Below are 19631 nucleotides of genomic sequence, written 5' to 3'. Positions count from 1 at the left end.
TGAATATTTACTTCAAATATATGTATAAAGAGGTGGTGTCACTACGTATGTTCCTCTATTAGCCAAAGAGTAGCTTTGCAACAAGGCAATTTGGAATCCTATGTTTTGAATCAAGGTATGTATATCGGCTGGTTGTTATAAACATGCTGGCTGTAAATAACACATGACATCATCATGCTCATTTTTCCTCTTCTGCTTCCCAACAAGATGTCTGCAGTTGCAGATTCACCTAGTTCTGTTGAATGGTCATGAGGACTCGAAACGTCAACTCTTTTCTTCTCCGCCGATGCTGCCAGACCTGCAGAGTTTTACCAGGTAATTCTGTTTTTGTTTAAGATGTCTGCAGTTTCCCACTCTAGGCTCTTCCTACATACTGTCTCTTCTCAGCTTTGAGCTTCCATGCAAAATTTGTGTATTTTGCATTACCTGATCAATTCTTTCACAGAAGTATCAAACATGATTCATTTATAATTAAAAAGCAAAATACTACGGATGCTGGAAATCTGAAAGAAAAACAGAAAATGCTGTAAATGCTCAGCAGGACTGGCAACATTTGCACAGAACATGACAGAGTTAACTATGTATAATGAATTGCTTTGGAATTTAGTGACTTATTGCATGGACAGGTCCTTGACAGCCTCCTGTCTCATGAGACAAAGTTTACACCTTGCTGGTCAAGTCTGTGCTGAACATCACGTGTGTGGCTCTGGCATGGCAATCTCTGTCGCATTTGCTGCAGATGAGGAATGTGGACTGAGAAAGTGCAGGATTTGCTGACCTCTGCTTTCTCTGGGTCGTCTTCTCGGCCAGCTGAGCTCTTGGTTCTTCCTCGCTTCTTCCATTGCCCCTCTGAAAAATCAACCTCCAGAGGTTCCTATCATCAGATGTCTCCAACTTGTCAATCTATATGTCCACCATCTTCACACCTGATTATGCATTCTTGGTTTAGAGCCTAGACATCTATTATATTGAGCCCCAGAGAAAAACATAGCTTGATTGACAGTCCTGAATCTCTAATCTCTTCTGTCAATTGCACCATGTTTATTTGCACAAGATGAAGAGGATTTAAGTGCTTGCAGTTTCAGCTATTGATACTTTAAGGATGCTTGACACTTTTATTGGCCTGTAGTAAAAATGAGGTCTTTTTTTAAGAAAGTGGAAAGTTATCAATAGACATATTTTAAAACGTGTTTCTTTTAACACATGGAAGGTTCTTTAGTTCTATACAGTGTATGGTGGGTGAATTGGCATGGAAGTGCCATAGCTTGGGGCATGAGGGGCCATAGGGGTGGGTGGGGACATATCTTGGCATGGAGGCATGAGGGGCCATGGGAGATGGGTGGGGGGGGCATGAGTAACATGGATGGAGCATGGGTGTATGTAAGGGGTGGGAGTGTGTGAACTGTAAGGGCTAGAGGACTTTGCTTTTGCAGTTATAACTGGGACAAAGGCCAGAATCTTCGGGACGGTGTGCGGGGGTGGGCCCTGCCGATGCGTGAAATGCTGCGCGGTGATGTCGGGCGTGTGTCCCGATGTCTCCTTGTGTCATTCCGATTTTCAGTTTAGGGGGTGTGCACCGGAGTTGGCTGTGCACCCACCAAACTATCAAAGGCCTATTGAGGCCATTTAAATATCAATTAAAATACTTAATGGAGCTGCCCGTCCAACCTAAAGCTTGGTGGGCAAGCGAAGAGCCCAGGCAGCCCTCACATTTATCATGAAACCTCATGCACGGGTGGGACGAAGTTTAATTAAGTGTTTATAAATTGAATAAAAGTTTTCATTAAAGTTCATTGACATGTCCCACCTCATGTGACACTGTCACATGAGGGGACATGTCTTAATTTTTTTTTCCTTACTAATATTATTGATAATGAAACTAATCACAGAGCTGCCTCAGGGAGATTTCTGCACTCTTGGGCGCGCATGCGCAAAAGTGCGCAGGCCCTGGCTCAGCCTCCTCCCCCTGCCCTCACGGGGAGCGCTTGGTGCTTCCAGGTGCAAGTCATGCTGGGTGGGCCTTAATTGGCCCGCCCATGTAAAAATGCCCCCCCCCCACCACCCCACCAGACGGGGAGAAAATTCTCTCCAAATTGTCACAGCACTGAGGTGGGCCTTTTAAACAGCTTGCCTCCACACCCAGCAGTCCATGTGGCTGCCTCCAAGTTCTTTCCTGATGCCTCCTCCAACCTCCCAACAACATTGAAAATTCTGTCGTTCCTGTTGCATTCTCCCGAAGTGGGCAGGCAGAGCTGGGAATTTTCCTGACTCCCACTACCCACCTTGAGAATGAAAATCCAGCTCACAAGTCACATCGAATTAGAGTACCTGCCCGTAATCCCAATTCTCTGCTGCTCAGCCAATTTCCTAATCAGGTCCATATCCAAATGCAGCAAGACCTAGACAATAGCCAGACTTGGGCTGACAAGTGGCAAGTAACATTCGTGCCACATAAGTGCTACGCAATGACCATCTCTAACAAGAGAGAATCTAACCATTGTCCCTTGACATTCAATGGCATTACCATTGCTGAATCCCCCACAATCAACATCCTAGGTGTTACCATGGACCAGAAACAGAACTGGACTAGCCACATAAATATGGTGGCTACAAGAGCAGGTAAGAAGCTAGGAACCCTGTGGTGTGTAACTTGCCTCCCGACTCCCCAAAGCCTGTCCACCATCTACAAGGCACAAGTCTGGAGCGTGCGGGAATACTCTCCACTTGCCTGGTTAAGTGCAGCCCCCATAACACTCAAGAAGCTTGACACCGTCCGGGACAAAGCAGCCCACTTGATTGGCACCACATCCACAAACATTCACTCCCTTCACCACCGATGAACAGTTGCAGCAGTGTATACCATCTACAAGATACACTGCAGAAACTCACCAAAGCTCCTTAGGCAGCACTTTCCAAACCCACAACAGCTATCATCTAGAAGGACAAGGGCAGCAGACACATGGGAACACAATCACCTGGAAGTTTCCCTCTAAGCCACTCACCATCCTGACTTGGAAATTACTGGATCCTTGGTCACAAGTTTAGTTGGGTTAATGGATCCAGGTTGCATGCTTGTTTTGGGATAATCAAGTTGGTACCATAGAAATAGCAGATCAGTAGACAGTTCTTATGTAAAACACATTCTATTTATTTACAAAGAAACTCAGCAGCTACACTTCTGCACTTACAACTAAAACCCTGCCCCTACACTACAGAATCCTGCTCCAGACTACTGACTATAGACTACTAATGTAGCCCACGCTTCTCTGTCATTGGATAATAAGATCATGTGATCTTCTATTATAACATTCTTCTTAAAGGTATATTACACATCAGATTACCACAGAAATATATCACCATTCCTTCACTGTCACTGGGTCAAAATCCTGGAACTCCCTCCCTAACAGCACTGTGGGTGTACCTACACAACAGGGACTGCAGCAGTTGAAGAAGGCAGTTCACCATCACCTTCTCAAGGGCTTTAGGGATGGGCAATAAATCCTGGCCCAGCCAGTGATGCCCACACCCTGTAAATGAATTAACAAAAATGATGAGCTTCAACTTTACCTAAAAGTCTCCTTTGAGGGATTTTATCAAATGACTTCTGGAAATCCATATAAATCATGCCCTTAGACATTCCTCTGTCCACCACTTTAGTCAACTTTCCAAAAAATTCAATCAGGTTATTCAGGCATGATATACCCTTCACAAATTCATAAAATGCTGGAAATACTCAATAAGTGAGACAGCATCTGTGGAGAGAGAAACAGAGTTAACATTTTAGGTCAATTATCTTTTTGCAGAAAGTGGGGTGGCCAGAATTGTACTCAATAGTCCATCTGAGGCCTAAGCAGTGATTTGTAAAGATATGGCATAACTTCCTTGTTTCTGATTTCAATATACCATTTACAAAGCAAAATACTGCAGGTGCTTTCTTAATTGTCTAATCAACCTACCCTGCTACCTTCAAGAATTTGTGAAAATAAAGCCAAAGTCATCTGTTCTTGCAGCCTCCTCAAAATACTACCATTTAGATTGTACAGAGTTCCAAATCCAAGTCCAAATATATTACGTCTACTGATCTATTTTTATCTGTTCTTTCTGTTGCTTCTTCAAAGAATTCAGTAAGATTGACAAAGTATGACCTTATCTTTTGATATTCATGTTGACTTTTCTTAATTAGATTTTTAATCTCTAGATGTTTTTCTTTCAAAACCTTGAGTAAAAATTCCAATGGCCTAGATTTTGTGCTCAGGAAAAGTGAAGATTATCACCACTCATCTCAAAGGAAGCTGCTCATAATGATCTAGCAATCTCTGTGGCATGGATTTCCCCTTTTCCAATTTTACTTTGATTCAGGTATCAACTCAATGGGATCTCCAGCGTATTGCAACAATGAATTCATCAATTAAGCTTAACAGCCAATCACATTGAAGAATTCTCACACGCAGCACACTAAAAAGTAAAAATCCTGGCTTAGCCTTCATTTTTTAATCATTTACGGACAGTGAAATAAAGATTGTGACATACACCTAAGATTAAGGTGAAATGTCATATGCAAATGTTTTAAAAAATACATTACTATAAAAATCTTAGGAATTTTTTATCACAATGGAGAAATTTGACAAAAACCCAATTACATCTCATTCAACAGGGCATAAAATGTTAACTCCCTTCTCCCTTCAAATGTTGACTCCCTTCTCTCTCCCCTTGTCCAGTCCCTTCCCACCTACATCCGTGATTCCTCTGACACCTTACGTCACATCAACAATTTCCAGTTCCCTGGCCCCAACCGCTTCCTCTTCACCATGGACGTCCAATCCCTCTACACCTCCATCCCCCACCAGGATGGTCTGAGGGCCCTTAGCTTCTTCCTCGAACAGAGGCCCGAACAATCCCCATCCACCACTACTCTCCTCCGTCTGGCTGAACTTGTTCTCACACTGAACAATTTCTCCTTCAACTCCTCTCACTTCCTCCAAATAAAAGGTGTGGCTATGGGTACCCGCATGGTCCCCAGCTATGCCTGTCTCTTTATGGGGTATGTGGAACATTCCTTGTTGCAGTCCTACTCCGGCCCCCTTCCACAACTCTTTCTCCGGTACATCGATGATTACTTCGGTGCCGCTTCATGCTCTCGACGGGACTTGGAAAAATTTATTAATTTTGCTTCCAATCTCCACCCCTCCATCATTTTCACGTGTTCCATCTCTGACACTTCCCTTCCCTTCCTTGACCTCTCTGTCTCAATCTCTGGTGATAGACTGTCCACCAATATCCATTACAAACCCACCGACTCCCACAGCTATCTCGACTATAGCTCCTCACACCCCGCTTCCTGTAAGGACTCCATCCCATTCTCTCAGTTCCTTCGCCTTCGTCGCATCTGTTCCGATGATGCTACATTCAAAAACAGTTCCTCTGACATGTCCTCCTTCTTCCTTAACCGAGGTTTTCCACCCACGGTCGTTGACAGGGCCCTCAACTGTGTCCGGCCCATCTCCCGCGCATCCGCCCTCACGCCTTCCCCTCCCTCCCCTTGTCCTCACTTATCACCCCACCAGCCTCTGCATTCAAAGGATCATCCTCCGCCATTTCCGCCAACTCCAGCATGATGCCACCACCAAACACATCTTCCATTCACCCCCCTTATCGGCATTCCGTAGGGATCGCTCCCTCCGGGACACCCTGGTCCACTCCTCCATCACCCCCTACTCCTCAACCCCCTCCTATGGCACCACCCCATGCCCACGCAAAAGATGCAACACCTGCCCCTTCACTTACTCTCTCCTCACCGTCCAAGGACCCAAACACTCCTTTCAAGTGAAGCAGCATTTCACTTGCATTTCCCCCAACTTAGTCTACTGCATTCGTTGCTCCCAATGTGGTCTCCTCTACATTGGAGAGACCAAACGTAAACTGGGCGACCGCTTTGCAGAACACCTGCGGTCTGTCCGCAAGAATGACCCAAACCTCCCTGTCGCTTGCCATTTTAACACTCCACCCTGCTCTCTTGCCCACATGTCTGTCCTTGGCTTGCTGCATTGTTCCAGTGAAGCCCAACGCAAACTGGAGGAACAACACCTCATCTTCCGACTAGGGACTTTACAGCCTTCCGGACTGAATATTGAATTCAACAACTTTAGGTCGTGAGCTCCCTCCCCCATCCCCACCCCCTTTCTGTTTCCCCCTTCCCTTTTTTTTCCAATAAATTATAAAGATTTTCCTTTTCCCACCTATTTCCATTATAAAAAAAAATTTAAAAAAAACCCCCACTAGAGCTATACCTTGAGTGCCCTACCATCCATTCTTAATTAGCACATTCGTTTAGATAATATCACCAACTTTAACTTTAACACCTATGTGTTCTATTGTACTATTGTCGTTGACATCTTTTGATGATCTGCTTCTATCACTGCTTGTTTGTCCCTACAACCACACCCCCCCCTCCACCTCTCTGTCTCTCTATCTCTCCGCCCCCCACACACACACCTTAAACCAGCTTATATTTCAACTCTTTCTTGGACTCAAACTCAAGTTCTGTCGAAGGGTCATGAGGACTCGAAACGTCAACTCTTTTCTCCTCCGCCGATGCTGCCAGACCTGCTGAGTTTTTCCAGGTAATTCTGTTTTTGCATAAAATGTTAAAGGAATTTTAACTGCAAGACTAATAGCGTATAAGTGGAAGTTAATATGAATTCAAATGATTCCAGAGGATTCCGACCTGCAACATGCTTTGTGAAAAGACAGGGAATCACTGACAGTGACTTGGTTTCTACGTTTAACTATGCATGTCCAGACACCATATGTGGCTGTCACTTTCATAGTTGTAATGAAAGCTGACAGTTCCATCATCATTACAGCTGCAAAATCCTGGCTAATATCTTTTCTACCTAACGATGCTAAGCCAAGTGGTCTGTGTTTCCCTGGCTTGTTCATATAGGATTATTAGCTGTCTGCCAGGCCTCTGAATAAGGTCTTAGTGCCATTATGGCAAATTAGCAAAATTTCAGCCGGATAATTCGGCCAGCGGAGCTGACGAATCACTGAGTTTAGTCAGAGGGAGAGAATATGTTAAGATGTGGTTAATTGTTACCACCAGCTTACTCTTTGCTGCAGCTAGCTCCTTAGTTTGATGTTTTTACACATTATTTGAAGAAAGGACTTGATAATAGCTAGCAGTAACTGATGCCAGTGTCTATGCAAGTGTGCACAATTCCATGTTATTCCATCCAGGTGAGGACAAAAGAGGGAGAAAATTTATTAAAAACAGGTTTGATACCTGTGAAGTGATGAACATTTTAAATTCAGTTAGAAAACATAATCTTTGAAACAATGTTATTATAGTCAACATTACTCCAATCTCCATTGCTGGTTTCAATCTAAATATTATTTTGACATGATCCATTGTTTCCATGTAAGAATGTTTAATCTACCTAACCAAAATGTCTTACAACATTGTACCTTTTAAAAGCTCACTATTGATGATAACCTCCCTAAGTAAATAAAACAATGATTCTACCTAGGATATATTATATGCAAACACATTAGTTGAATAATTAAATTATTGTATAGGATTATTTGATTTTCTGGGGAAGTATTGATACAAATAGAAGAGTTTCAAAATGTTGAAGGTAAGTAAATAGCAATTGATAAAGGTTTTCTACCCAGGAAGGGGCAGAGGTAGAAGACTGTCACTTCAAAAGCAAATTGCTGAGATGAAAAAAGATAATCCTTCAACTATGCTTCAACGTGAAATGAAAGTGTCAATTGAACAGGTGCCATTTTCCCATTCAAGCTTTGGCTAGACCTTGTTTAGGCTCACTTTTAACTAGAATCATCCTCAAACTTCAACATTGTACTCCCTATACCCAATTGCCAACTTTAAATTTGAGACTGATGAACTGTTGTTAACCAAAGGTTTTAAGGGAACTGAGTCAAAGGCAGGTATATAGAATTATGTTGCAGGTTAGCCATTATCACATTGAATCTTATGTTCCTATCCGATGTTGCAATTGTATTTTTCTTTTGCAAATATGCAGATATGCAGATTGAAAAGTAAAATGCGTCATGCTATCCCTTGTTATAGGTTGCTTCTTACTGCACTCATTCAATTACCAATTCACCAATGACAATAAATAATCACTAGAATCATCAATTAGCAAATGAAACCAGTTTAGCAAGAATTAAAATGCAGCTGGAGTACTGGGATTGAGTTAACTTGAGTAGATAGAGTCATAGAGCCATCGATGGCACAAAAGCAAGCTATTCAGCACATCAGGTCTATGCTTATCTAGCTTCCCCTAAAATGCATGCATGCTATCCAACTCAGCTGCACCATCTGGTCACAAGTTCCACATTCTAACCATGATCTGGGTAAAGACGTTTCTCCTGAATTCCACATTGCACTTATTAGTGACTAATATTTATACACCCAAGTTTTGGTCTGCCCTGCAAGTGGAAACATTTTCTCCAACTTATCACTTTCATTTTCTTAAAATCTTATATCAGGTCAACCCTCAGTCTTCAATTTTCTGGAGAAAAGGGCCGCAGCCTCCTCAATCTTTCCTGATGGTTTATAACCTTTCAGTCCCAGTAGCCATGTGAATATTTACTGCATATTCTCCAATGTCCATGTATCCCTTTTAAAATATGGAGACCAGTAATCCAAATGTGATCTAATTAAGAGCTGTACAAGTTTAAAATGACTTGCCTGCTTTTCATTTCTATCTCACTAGAAATCAATCCCAGTGTTTCATTTGCTTTTCTTATGGCACCATTAACTATTTTACTTGGGAATTCAGGAGAAACATCTTTACGCAGATCATGGTTAGAATGTGGAACTTGCGACCAGGTGGTGCAGTTGAGTTGGATAACATACATGCATTTTAGGGGGAGCTAGATAAGTACATGAAGGAGAAAGGAATAATGACAGGATGAGGTGAGAAGGATGGAAGGAGGTATGGGTGGAGAATAAACACCAGCAAAGAGTACTTGGGTCTAATAGCCTGTGTTTATATGTTGTTACTTTCAGTGATCTGTGTATGTGCACCCCTACATCCTATTGTTCCTCACCCTATTTAGACCTAATACCCAAGCAGTATGTGGCTTTCTTATTTGCCCTGCTGAAATGCACCACCTCAGACTCATCTATATTGAAATTCATTTACCTAATAAAAATCCATTCTGCAAGTTGGTTAATATATAGAAATAGAAATTTACAACAGACGGCAGCCATTTGGTCCATCATGTCCATGCTGGTTGGCAAGTTGCCACATTCCCACTTTCCAGTTCTTAGTGCACAGCCATCTGGGTTACGGCACTTCAAGTCCATATTCAAGTACTTTTTAAATGTTATGAGGGTTTCTTCCTATATCACTCTTTCAGGCAGTGAGTTCCAGATCCCCACCAGCTGCTGGGTAAAAAGATTTCTCTTCAAAACCCCTCTAAATCTCTTACTCTAAAATTATGACTCCTGGTTATTGAACCCTCAACATGGGGAATAGGGCTTTCCTATACACCACACCCCTCATAATTTAATACACTTCCAATTAGGTCTTCCCTCAGCCTCCTCTATTCCAAAGTAAACAACCCTAAACTATCCAATCTTTCCTCCTAACCAGAATTCTCCAGTCCAGCAACATCCTCATAAAGCTCCCCTGTAGCCTCTCCAGTATAATCACATCTTTTCTATAATGCAGAGACCAGAATTGCATGCAGTACTTCACCTGTGTCCCATCATTCTTTGTCTTGGCTAATAAAGGCAAGTATCCCTTATGCCATTTTGATTGCCTTATCTACCTGTCCAGCCACTTTCAGGGATTGTGGACATGCACTCCAAGGTCCCTCTGTTCCTCTACACCTCTCAGTATCCTACCATTTATTGTGTATTCACTTGCTTTGTTAGCCTTCCCCAATGCATTACCTCACAGTTTTCTCAACTGAACTCTATTTGCCACTGTTCCATCCACTTGATTAGTCCATTGATAACCTCCTGCATTCCACAGCTTTCTTCGTCATTGTTAACCACACAGCCAATTTTTGTATCAACTGCATTCTTCTTAATCAGACTTCCTACTTTCAGATCCAAATCTTTTCATTGCCTCAAAAAGCAATGAACCTAGTACTTGTTTTATTTTGTCACGTTCCTCCACATTGACTAATTTGGTATCGTCCACAAATTTAGAAATTGTACTTCCGATTTCTAAATCCAAATTGTTAGGTAAATTTTAAATAACAGTGGTCCATGCACCTGTCTATGTAATACCATTTCCCACCTTTTGTTAGCCTAAATATCTTCCCTTATCCCTACTATCGGCTTTCTGCTTTGTAGCCAGCCTGCTATCCATTCTGCTACCTGGCCCTGATTCCACATGTTCTGATCCTAATCAAAAATCTACTGTGAGGTATCTTATCAAGGCCTGTTGGAAATCCAAATACATTACATCTACAGCATTACCCAAGTCTATTCTTTCTGTTCTCCAAAGCCCTGAATGTGGTGTTACCTCCCAAATCCATGTCCATCTTACCAAGAACTCCATCTTTGAACCCCTCCAGTTAGGTTTCCTGTCCTGCCACAATACGAAATGGTTCCAATCAAAGTCACAAATTACATCCTATGTGACTGTGACAAAAGTAAATTATCCCTCCTCACCCTTCTCAACCTGTCTGAAGTCTTTGAGATGGTTGACTGCCACATATTCTCCGAGACCTCCATGCTGCCATCTAGCTGGATGGGATTTATCTCACCTGGTTCCATTCTTATTTAACTAATTGTAGGCAGAATATCACTTGCAATGGCTTCGCATCCTGTTCACTCACCATTACCTCTGGTGTTTCTCAAATATTTATTCTTTTCCCTTCCTATTTCACATCTACATGCTGCCCCTTGGTGACATCATCCAAAAGCACAAGGTTAGGTTTTGAATGTATTCTGGGAATACCCAGCTCTACCTCACCATCATTTCCCTTGACTTCTCCACTGTTGCTAAATTATCAGACTGCTTATCTGAAATCCAGTATTGGATAAGCAGAAATTTCCTTCAATTAAATATTGGGAAAAGTGGAGCCATTGTTTTCGGTTCCCGCTCCAAACTCCGTTCCTTAGCTATCGAGTCTATCCCTCCGTCTGGCAACAGTCCAAGACTAAACCAGACTCTTCACAACTTGGTGTCATATTTGACTCTGTGATGAGCTTCCAACCTCATATTCGCACCATTACTAAGACCGTTAATTTTCATTTCCATAACGTCAGCCGACTTTGCCCCTGTCACATCTCAGCTACTGCTGAAATCCACATTTATGCTTTTATCTCTAGGCTTGATTACTCCAACACAGTCCTGGCAGGTGTCTCATAATCTACCTTCTATAAATTTGAAGTCACCCAAAACTCCGCTGCCAATATCTTAACTCATTCATCTATCACTCCTGTGCTCGCTAATCTACATTGGCTCTGAGGCAAGCAACATCTTGATTTTAAATTTCTTATTATTGTTTTCAAATCCCTCTGTGACCTTGCCCCTCCTGATCTCTGTAATTTCCTCCAGTCCTACAATCCTCCAAGATATCTATGCTCCTCTAGTTCTGGCCTCTTGAGCATTCTCGATTTTAATTGCTCCACCATTGATGGCTGTGGCTTCAGTTGCCAAGGCCCAAAGACCTGGAATTCTCTCCCTACACCTCTCTGCCTCTCTACCTCGCTTTCCCCCTTTAAGACTCTCCTTAAACTATGTCTTTGACCAAATATTTGGTCCTCTGACCTAATAACACCTTATATGGCTTGGTGTCATATTTTGTTTTATAGTGCTATTGTGAATCACTTGGGATATTTTATTACATTAAAGGAACTATACAAATATAAATTGCTTTATTGTTATTCTTCAAAGCATTCAATAAGGTTGGCAAGCATGACCTTGCCTTTTGAAATCCATGGGCAGAATCTTCGGCTCAGCGAGTAGGGGCGGGGTCCACTCGCCAAGGCATAAAATGACGTCTGGTGACATCAAGGTGTGTCCCAACATCACCGTGTATCATTCAGATTTTCATTTCAGCGGGCGCGCACCCGAGTCGGCTGCGCGCCCGCCAAACTGTCAAAGGCCTATTAAGGCCACTTAACTATCAATTAAAGCAATAAACTGAGCTGCCCGTCCAACCTTAAGGTTGGCAAGCAGGTGAAGAGCCCAGGTGACCTTCGCATTTTTCATGGAACCTAATCCACGGGCGGGATGAGGTTTCATGAAGGTTTTTAAAGGTTTGAAAAAATGTTAATAAAATTCATAGACCTGTTCCAGCTCATGTGACAGTTTTGCATGAGGGGACAGGTCTTAAAGTTTTTTTTCTCATTATTAAGATTTTTTAAACTTAAATTAATCTCTCTGAGGCAGCTCTGTGCGAAAAAGCAAAAAAGCGCAGACCACAACTCAGGCAACCCCCACCCACACAGGGAGCGTTCAGCACTTCCAGGTGTGTGTCACGCTGGGCGGACCTTAAAATGGCAGCACTCAGCCAATCGCGGACGACAATCGTCTGCCTGCATGCCTGCACCCGTTCCCGCACAGTGCCCCCCAATGGGGAGAAAATTCTCCCCATGTTGATTTTTCTTATATTTTATGTTTCTAAATGTTATTCCATTCCTTTGAGTAAAAATTCCATTTGCCTAAATCTTGCAGTCAGCGGCGAAGCAACAATGCTCACCACTCTGTGGCAACTATACTTTAATTCAGCTATTAACTTGGGGGGATCTCCAGTGTGCAACTACAATGATGCTGTCAATTCCAGCCAGTCACACTGAAGAGTTCTCACAGACAGCAAACCAGGAAATGAAAATCAATGATTATTCTTCACTTCTTAATCACTTTACGCAGAAAGAAATAAAGGTGCAAACATACACATGAGATTATGGTAGATGCTGAAATATCATAAAAAATTGTTCAAAAAAACCTACTTATTAATTTAAAAAGCTTAGCAAATTTTTGACAACATGAAGAAATCTGACATTCCACAAATATGAAATCAGTTTTTCAGGGTAAGAGAAGTTGTTCAGGAGTAACTATGAACCTAGCAAACTGTTAAAAGCCTAACTACACCTCATTCTACAGGGCATAACTTGCTAAAGCATATTTTCAGCGAGACCAACCACACAGAAGTGAAGTACATCTCAATTCAAACGATTCAAAGGGATTTCTACCTGCAGTGACTTCAACAACACGCCATATGGAGGAGCAGGGAATCATTGTCAGTAACGTCTTGGTTTCTTTGTTTAACTATGCATGTCCGGACACCAGGTGTTGTTGTTAGTTTCACAGTTATAGTGGGCAGAATTCTCCCTTCAGGGACGAAGTCCCATGGTGGGGTTGGGGACCGGGGAGTGTTTCCCGCCGAAGAGACTGATGGGAATTCCTGTGGTATCGTGCAACCCATGCCTCATTAATCATGCTGTCAGGGGTTTCCCAACATATCGCGCTTGCGGGCCGGTCTGCATGGCACATGCCCCGTCATCACGTCCAGGCGCCACATTGAAAAGGCGCCCAGAAGTCAATTTACAAGGCCCAAAGTGATGGCAGGAAGGGGAAGAGACCTCCCATGCCTAAGTTCAATGACTCATCCCTGGGCATCCTCCTTGACCAGGTGGAGGCCCGGAGGGATGTCCTGTACCCAGTTAATGGGCAGAGAACACCGAGCAGGGAGACCAGCCCTACATGGGAGAAAGTCGCTGCTGCTGTCAGTGCCCATTATTTCCAGCGTAGGTCAGCCCTCCAATGCCGATGGCCCAGCACCCTCCTGGACAACTCACAGCATTCCTGAAATGTCACACAATCCAGTGGGTTATCTCTAAGACTGGAAGTATAGAAAGAAATGTGAAATTGCTATGTAAAAATGGATGCTAAGTACAAACCCTATCAACCCCATCTTCTCTGTTCTCTTTGTGCAGGACAAGTTAAGCCATAACTGGCGAGAGAGGGAGAAGACAGGAGGAGTTTGGCCACACCTGAAGGAAGTGACTGAGTTCGAGGAGTGGGCAGCCCAGCAGGCAGGGCTGGAGCAGGGACCGGACCACTGGAGATGGGGAGACTGGATTTGGGCCTCCAAAGAGTAAGGAAGCATGCATCAGATAGAAACCTCAGGTCAAAAGGTGCCTCCATGTTGGAGGCAGCTCAAGATGTCACTCACTCTCACCTCTCTCGCTTACACCGGGAGGACGGCAAGGACTGAGCCAGAAGAAGAGCCACCCAACTTTAATGCAAGCCCAAAACAAGAGGAGCGGGGAGATCACAAAAGAGACATATGCAACTGTAGAGACATCACAACAGATACCTGCAACCTCCACCCACTCAGAGACAGACACCTTGGTGGGTATTAGCTCTTGTGCAGGAAGGGTCTCACACTCTGGTGGTCACCGCATGGACACATGTCTACAGTAGGAGGAGGCAGGGACAGCTGAGTTCCCTGGCACTTAGAGGACTGCTGGGGAGCAAATATCTGCGAGGTTCATGCCCAATGATGGGCCTCTGGAATCGGCCTTCCAACTGATGTTAGAGAGTCAGCAAAAGGTGGGGCAAAGTCAGGCAGAGGTTTTGGAGGCCCTCAACAGGGTGGCAAGCGATGCAAGGGAGTCCGTCCGCCTGCTGGCTAATGAAGTGGTGTCGACCTATGCATGTATTGAGGTCTCCATGGGAAGGATGGTGGATTCCATGGAGATCCTGGTCCAGCAGATTCTGCCAGAAAAGTGCACAGGCCTGCACTCCACTGCAGTAGCCATGGAGAGCTTCTGCAGTGGCTACGTGAGAGGAGGACAGGGCCCTTTCCCCTCTAGGAGTCAGGCAGGGGCCATCAGGCACCCAAAGGGAAGAAGAGCAGCAGCTGGACACCCCATGGGACGTCCACTCAAGAATCTCAGAGTTTATCCAGCTCTTCCAAATCCACTTTGCCTGTGATCCCATCAACCTCGTCTCTGTGACTGCAGAGGGAGCAGCTGGCCCACAGCAAGTTAGCCAAATGAAGCTGGGGCCCTCCAGGCCTCGGCTCTCCAGAGGACGGCCCATCAAGATCATCCAAGGCCACAGAACCAACTGATCAGCAGTTGCCTCCATCTTTACTGTAGATGTTGGGGGAGCACCTGTAAGAAGTAGCACAGAAAGGGAAATTGAGAAATATTAAAATCACAACTATTTGCAAGGGTGAACAATTGACTGTCATTTTTGTAAATAATTACTTTCACACTAGTAATGTCTACTGTCTTATTTAAGGTTAAAGTTGATGAGGCACTGCGACCTAATGGGATGCATCCAAGGATATTGAAGGAGGTGAGAGTAGAAATTGCAGGGGCACAGGCCATAATCTGTCAGTCTTCCTAGACTCAGGAGAGTTGCCAGAGGACTGGAGAATTGCAAACATTACACCCTTGTTCAAAAAAGGTTGTAAGGGTAAGCCCAGCAATTACAGACCAGTTAGTTTAACTTCAGTGGTGAGCAAGATTCTAAAGAAAATTACTCGTGATAGAATTAGTAGTCACATGGAAAAATATGGGTCGAAAAGGAAGAGCCAGCCTGGATTTCTAAAGGGGAAATCATGTTTTACTAGCTTGCTGGAGTGTTTTGAAGTGGTAACTGAAAAGGTCGATGAGGCTCATGCTGTGGATGTGGTGTACATGGACTTTCAAAAAGCATTTGATACACTGCCACACATCCAACTTGTGAGAAGGTTTGTTGCTCATGGAAGCAAAGTGGATATAATATTGACTGAAAAAAATGAAACAGAGTGTAATGGCCAATGGATATTTTTCGGGCTGGAGGAAGATTTGCAGTGGAGTTCCTCAGGGGTTGATATTGGGACCCTTACTTTTCCTGATATATATTAATGATCTAGACCTTGGCAGTTTCAAAATTTGCGGATGATACGAAGCTTAGGAGTGTTGTGAACTGCGAGGAGGATGGTGTGGAACTTCAAGAGGACATAGAAAAGTTGGTGCAGTGGGCAGATAGGTGGCAGATGAAGTTCAATGCAGAGAAATGTGAGGTGATGCATTTTGGTAGGAAGAACATGGACAGACAATATAAAATAAGGGGTGAAATTTTGAAGGGGGTGCAGGAGCAGAAATGTGTGTATGTGCATAGATAATTGAAGGTGGCAGGACAGGTGGAGAGAGCAGTTAATAAAGCAAATAGTATCCTGGGCTTTATTAATAGGGGCATAGAGTACAAGAGCAGGGAAGTTATGCTGAATTCATAAGACACTCATTAGACCTCAGCTGGAGCATTCTGTACAGTTCTGGGTGCCACACTATAAGAAGGATGTGAACACATTGGAGAGAGTGCAGAAGAGACTTATAAGAATGGTTCCAGGGATGAGAAACTTCAGTTATGAAGATAGATTGGAGAGGTCTGGACTGTTCTCCTTGGAGAGGAGAAGGCTAAGAGGAGATTTGATAGAGGTGTTCAAAATCATGAGGGGGCTGGAGAGAGTAGATAGGAAGAAACTGTTCCTGCTTATAAAAGGGTAAAGAACGAGAGGGAACAGAGTTAAAGTGATTTGCAAAAGAAGCAAATGTGACTTGAGAAAAAGCTTTTTCACACAACAAGTGGTTTGGGTCTGGAATGCACTGCCTGGAAGTATGGTTCAATCAAGGCATTCATGAGGGCATTAGATGATTATTTGAATGGAAACAACGTACAGAGGTACAGAGAATAGGCAGGGCAATAGCACTAGGTCATAATGCTCATTTGGAGAGCCGGTGCAGACATGATAGGCCGAATGGCCTCCTTCTGTGCCATTAAAATTCTGTGATTCAGCTGTAATCCTTAAGGCTTAGCATTCATCCACCCCCCATCTTTCCACGGACACTCCATCCCTTGGAATAAGGCATCTGCAGGGAGGCAAAGGTACGTGCCAGGGCCCTTGCGATCCACCTGCAAGCACTGTCCCTCACACACTGATCCTTTACCCTTCAAACTATTCTGTGTCCCAGGGCCCTAGCACTGCAAATACTAATGCTTGGGTTCCCTTTCAGTTGTCCAGCTGAAATGAACATCTCAGCAACACCACACACCCCTACCCTATGACCTAACTCCCATGCAGCAGCTCAAGATCTCCACCATGAGGCTCTACATAGTTGCAACCAGCCCAGCAATGGTGGTAGTAATATTTTACCTTCACTCCTGCAACTTCACCGTTCCCCCAGCCACCCACACCATATCCTGCATAACCATTGACCACCCCCGGTGTTACTTTCGACCTCCATTCCATTACCCTTCAATCCTCTCCCATTACCTTTAGCAATGTCAAGAGAAACATTGAAGTCCTCTTTCTCCCCAAGAATCCCATCCCCATTACCACTGACTTGCCCGCCCTCACCCTGCCCGCCCCCCCAAATCTCTGCATCGCCACTAACAACACCCAGCGCCCCTTGATATGACATTGCACCCTCACCCTCCCACCCTATTGGCTCCCTCTGCCTCATTTAACCCTCACCATTCCCTCCTACCAAGGTTACCCTCAGTTTTCACCCCAGGAGTCCACCAACCCCTCCCTGAGAACCTCTCCACACCTCAACTCCGCCCACCCATGGCCCTTCACATGCAGAAGACCCCTTGCACCCACAGCCTACCCTTCCCACCCTCCAGCTCCATTCCGTCTAATGCCTTGAAAAACTACTCTGATACCCTCTTTCCCCAGCACCCTCAACTGACGGGGGGGGGAGGGGTGAAGATTCCAGTCAGGCCTTCATCTGCATTCCATTAGCAGTTTGCAAATCGGTTCACATTGGCCTGTGGCGGGAATTGTGACCGATCCATGGCGGGCAGCGGTGGAAGATCCCACTGTCATTTCACGCTGGCATGAAACCGATTTTTAGACCTCTCGCCAAATTTACCCCCAATCCCCGCCCGCCATTAAACCGGCCAACAGAGGCATGGACAATGCTGTCCAATGGCTCTGAAAGCTGATAGCTTCATTGTCATTACAACTGCAAAATCCTGACCGATATCTCTCCTACCAATAAGATTGAGCTAATTGGTCTATCATTCCCTGGACTTATTCGTATAATAATAACATTAGTTGTGCGCCTGTCCTCTGGCACTATTTCCTTTTCATATGAATTTTTAGATATATATGTAATAGTTTTTCTGCTATCTCTTCCCTAACTTATTTTAAATTGCGTAGAATAGGGTTTTAGTTGGATTATTGCAAAATAATGAGGTTTCAGCCAACAGCCATTATGACAGAAGGGGCAAATGCAGCCAGATCATAAGGAGGAACAAATTCAGCCAGCAGAGCCAAACAATCAATGAGTTTAAAGGGAGAGAATATGTTAAGATGCGGTGAATTATTGCCACCAGTTTTCTCTTTGCTGCAGCTAGCTCCTTAGTTTGATAGTCTTTTGAAATAGAATAAGTGATTTTCATTTCTTTACATTTCAAAGAGAAGAGAACTCATAATATTTGGCAGTAACTGATGCCGGTGTCTATGCAAGTCTACACGACTCCACGCTGTTGCATCCAGGTGAGGACAAAACAGGGAGAAAGACCATTAAAAACTGGAAACAATGTTTAATGCCTGTAAAGTGACAAACATTTTATATCCAGTTTCAGAATGTAATCTTTGAAACTGTTCGCAATGTTATTATACTCTACAGTACACCAATCTCCATTGCTGGCTTCAATCTGAATATTATTTTGGAATGATCCAGTGTTTCCACGTAAGAATGTCTAATCTATTTAACTAAAATCTCTTACAACACTTACCTCTAAAGCCTGTCTGCTGATAATAAGTAAGTAAAACAATAATTGAGTCTAAGATATTTTAAAGGCTATGTTACATGCAAACATAATGGTTGAATAATGAAATTATTACATAGAATTATTTGACTTTCTGGAGAAGTATTGACTCAGAAAAAAGAGTTTTTAAATTGTTGAAGATATGTAAATAGCTATTGATTTATACAGATTTTTCTAGGAAGGGGTAGGGATGGAAAACCGTTAGTTGAAAGGCAGGATGCTAAGGTGAGCCAAGGATAAACCTAAGAGTATGCTTCAATGTAAAGTGAAAGTGTTAATTGAATAGGTGCCATTTACCAATCCCAGCCTTGGCTAGACGTTATTAGATTCACTTTTAACTAGAATACTTAAGATTGTAAAACTCTGCACAAATTAAATCTGGAAAAGCCTTCTTTGCCAGCAAAGTTCTTACTTCTACTACAATATTTAATTAAAAATGGCAGTTCACATGATTTTAATGCAAGTCATTCGGAAAGCGTACAAGTGGCAGACAAGCTAATCTTTGTTTGCAGCATTTATATTTTAAGCTGCCTCTTGAAAAGAAAAATCAGCATCCAATGAATTGAGGAAGCAACCCTAATTGAATTAAAATAGCTAAAATTGAACTTAACGACTACATTTCCATGGATACTCCCTAAATGACTTGGTCAAAATTTTAAACAATCACACCACAAAAACTAGAGACCATAAACTCTCTTTTCCAGCAAATTCCGGCTATGGTTCCAGCAGGAGTGTGATGGAAGATCACCAAACAGGTAAGTTCAGTCCAAACCTAGCATGGGTGTTTGCAATATCCTTTTTTGAGCGAGGAATCTCTGCCCTTCGCAAACAAGATTGTTGATGATGGAGAGGTGCAACTGG

General features: G+C 43.4%; 1 long non-coding RNA gene across 2 annotated transcripts; it reads left to right on the top strand.

Annotated features, from left to right (window-relative positions):
• The first annotated feature begins 30 nt into the window (after nucleotides 1–30).
• On the top strand, nucleotides 31–15171 carry LOC121277358. Of its 2 annotated transcripts, XR_005942861.1 has the most exons (4): nucleotides 31–115; nucleotides 208–315; nucleotides 13098–13233; nucleotides 13931–15171. It is a non-coding gene; the product is annotated as an uncharacterized LOC121277358 (long non-coding RNA). The 2 variants fall into 2 exon arrangements; XR_005942862.1 differs by lacking the exon at nucleotides 13098–13233.
• The last annotated feature ends 4460 nt before the right edge of the window (nucleotides 15172–19631 follow it).

The sequence above is a fragment of the Carcharodon carcharias genome, chromosome 4 (genome assembly GCF_017639515.1).
Source record: "Carcharodon carcharias isolate sCarCar2 chromosome 4, sCarCar2.pri, whole genome shotgun sequence".
Classification (NCBI taxonomy): Eukaryota; Metazoa; Chordata; class Chondrichthyes; order Lamniformes; family Lamnidae; genus Carcharodon; species Carcharodon carcharias.
The sequence above is the reverse complement of the archived record's forward strand: the minus strand, read 5'-3'. Positions and strand labels throughout refer to the sequence as shown.